At 42.4% G+C, this 3,524-nt stretch overlaps 1 pseudogene; it reads left to right on the top strand.

Annotated features, from left to right (window-relative positions):
* Nucleotides 1–1,003: 1,003 nt before the first annotated feature.
* Nucleotides 1,004–1,951, top strand: LOC147461616 (ras-related protein RABF1 pseudogene; annotated as a pseudogene).
* The last annotated feature ends 1,573 nt before the right edge of the window (nt 1,952–3,524 follow it).

Genomic DNA, 3,524 nt, shown 5'->3' with positions numbered 1-3,524 from the left:
GGACACCATTTCTTAGCTCAAAACAACAAGCACAACCAGGCTCGCATGGCTCATCATTGTGAAAAAGCGTCTACCACTATGTGTTTTGTGTAGACACCATTTCTTAGCTCAAAAGGACAAGCACAACTAGGCTCGCATGGCTCATCATTGTGAAAAATCCCCTATTTTCATGCAATCCTATGCACTTAGAGTGCACAAAGTGGGTCACCTCGAACTTGCTTACACCGAGTCTCACATGTTGCTACAATATGTTTCTTTGCAATGTGCACCATTGAAAATGGGATTGTGACAATCGCAAGGCATCGATGTCGCTAAAGCTCAATTCCATTCTCAATCTTTGCTTATTGTACCAAATTTTCTATGGAGCAAAAATTGGACATAAATCACAACACACTCCTACCTCCTAATTTGTGAGCTTAGTCTAAATTTGGTTAAGATCGATTAAGTTGGTGTATCTAAGGAAGCATTCCAAAGTCAATTCAAAGTATCCTTTAAATTGATGAGCATTGGCACATTGGTCTCTTGCGAAAGGGGCCTAAAAGAGGATCGGAAATTCACGACGTGTATAAAATTTGATGGATGGGTATTGGCACATTGGTGAAGTGTTTGGGAAAAGTGTGTCTCAGCTTACCCTTGAGCCGGTTGATAATTCATAGTAGTTGGCTGAGAGGAGAAGAAAGCCCGTTGGGAAATTTTAGTTACCGTAAATTTGCAAAAACGCCAGATATTTTTGCTAGTATATCTCTTGTTAAGAAATTTCTTAAAGGGATTTTTGTACATTTAGGCAAATGATTTTTCTGGAACATTCGTTTCTATTTGATTACCCATTTAGGGGTATTTTCCATGCAAAAAAATCATAAAATCCTTAGGGTGCTTTAGAAAAGCGTGAAAAGCGTGAAAAGCAAAAGTAGAAAGCACGAATAAAGAAAGCAATGGTCGGAGGAAAAACAAGTGAACGATATAAATGGATGAGATGTGAATATAAAAATTGACCGAAGAAAATATGGGTTGCGCGGCTTCAACACCAGTTTCGTGTATACTCGGAAGGGATGATCCGCCGGCAGGGGCAGATCAGGAGAAGGATGGACCGACAGCGTTGAGGGTGAGCAGGGCACCAAGAGAGGCGCCAGCAACGGAGAAGCTGGTTCTGCTGGGCGAGTCAGGGGTGGGAAAGAGCAGCATATTGCAGAAGCTGGAGTCAGGCGAAGAGTTCGATCCCTTAAAAATGCCGCCACAGAGTACGTTGGTGACGTCCTTCAGGAAGAAGACGATAGAAGTGGCGGAGGAGGGGTGCAGCGTGACGCTGGAGATCTGGGACACGGCCGGGCAGGAGCGATTCTGCGCAATGGCGCCGCTGTACTACCGTGGCGCGGCAGCCGCTCTCATTGTCTACGACATCACGTCGCCTTCAAGCTTCGAACGTGCTCGCTTCTGGGTGAAGGAGCTCGCGTGCTCTGCGTCCCCGCATGTACTCATCGCCCTTGTGGGTAACAAAGCCGATCTTCATTCGCAGCGCCGAGTCACGCCCTCCGCCGCCCACAACTTCGCCTCCCTCCAAAACATCCCCCTCGTCCTCGAGACCTCTGCCCTCTCCTTCGCCGACATCCACCACCTCTTCCAGGAAGTTTGCCGCCGTCTTATTATAGCCAGAAGGAGCTCAACAAGCCCCCCTTCGCCACATAATCTATAATTTCGCTGCAATATTCTGAGGTCACAGATATAAGAAAAAAGAGTTAATATTCCTCCACACGAAATCTCTGTGCCAATTTTCTTCCGGGCAAAGATAAAACACTCTCTCTCTCTCTCTCTCTCTCTCTCTCTCACACACACACACACACACACACACACACACACACACACAATGCTTCAAGTTCAAGAACTAGGTGCTTCGTTAGCTGCGTTTGCCTCAAATTGAGATTAAGCAAAGTATTGGAAACCGTACATGTCATTTCAACACTTTTCAAATGAAAAAAAAATTCAACAAGTTCTTTTATTTGATGCTATTAATTATGTCAAGATATTTATTAAAAAGGAGGAGAGACATCAAAATGAAGGAGAGAGACACAGAGAGAGAAGATTTTCATCAAAACGTGTTAGCTTTTTTAACCTAAGAGCGAGAGAGAAAATGAAGGTGAGAGAAAATGAAGGGGAGAGAAAGAGAGAGAGAGTTTTCATTGAAGCATGTTAGATTTTTTAACCTAAGAGTGTGTTTGAGCTTTGATTAGCGTGTTTCAAAAGTGTACCTCACAAAAAACCACAAGCAGGGTTAGAGTTTTGTCAAGCTTAATGTTCATAATCATACAAGATGTCGATGTTATTAAATCTTTTTGTTCCATGTTTATGTTTTTTTTTAAAAAACATGGAAGTTTCCTTGCATGGGAGAATTTGTGCAGTCCTCTTCAAATTATCAAATGCGTGGGAACGTGCCATCCCCATGATAGCGTGCAATTTTCAACGTGTTTGTTAATTGCGTTCTTAGTGTCAAAAATTAGAAAATGATAATGCTTACTCACCATGTGATATAATATCCATCGCCGATGCACACAGGTTGCATTCAACCTTCCATATGGTCCCACTGCTCGAAACAAACATGATAGTGGAAACGGAGTGGACATTGCAAGGGTTGAACTTGTGTTACCAAGCTTCGGTATGGAAGAGCCGAGAGGGCTCTTCTATAGTGTTAGAGGACCATTTTGAACGCAGTAGGTGCATACTGGAGGCGGGGTGGTTAGGGCAAAGACTGAAGTTACGTCACCAAATCTTTGATATAAAAGACCCAAGAGGCTATTTTGCAGTGGCAAGGGACAAATATGAGTGTTAAAGGCGCATACACATACCTAGACTAAACAACACACAAACTCACAAGAGAATAGCTTGACAAGGGCAAAGTGTAAGAGATGTTGTGGGATGCGTGTTTAACCTCACTATCCTATCTTATTGCAATATTACCGAGAACCACGATTAAATTGTCAATCCATAGATGTTGTGGGAGGCGTGTTTAACGTCACTATCCTATCTTATTGCAATATTATCGAGAACCACGATTAAATTGCATGGGATGAAGGTGACTCGACTAGTGCATAGAGACTACAAGAGGATGTCAATCTCTCAAAAAACAACTAACAACTCGCATCTAACTCATGCTACACTCAAGTAACAGAAATCACTAAAAGCCAATCGCTCATCGGCAAACAAATCACATCCGTTACAGAATCAAATAACATCCAAACGTAATGAAACTTTTAGGACTTGTTTATAAGACCTAAGAACACATGCTTATGGTCTCAAATTCCACTTTATGTCAAGTTTCAGAATCGCGATTATTAACAACAGTGGATTTTTGACCTAGTCATTTTCGACCCAGAATGCACCTAAATGCTTAGCAATGATGCCCCAATACCCTCCCTATGCTTAGTTTTTTATTTTGAAGTGTAAATTCCTAGTTACGATGAAATTAGGCCACGGATCATGACGACGCCAAAAGCTACAAATTATTGTGATGTGTTTACGTCAATGCGTAGAGC

Source organism: Adiantum capillus-veneris, chromosome 3 (assembly GCF_014529385.1).
Source record: "Adiantum capillus-veneris isolate H3 chromosome 3, ASM1452938v2, whole genome shotgun sequence".
NCBI lineage: Eukaryota > Viridiplantae > Streptophyta > Polypodiopsida > Polypodiales > Pteridaceae > Adiantum > Adiantum capillus-veneris.
The sequence above is the reverse complement of the archived record's forward strand: the minus strand, read 5'-3'. Positions and strand labels throughout refer to the sequence as shown.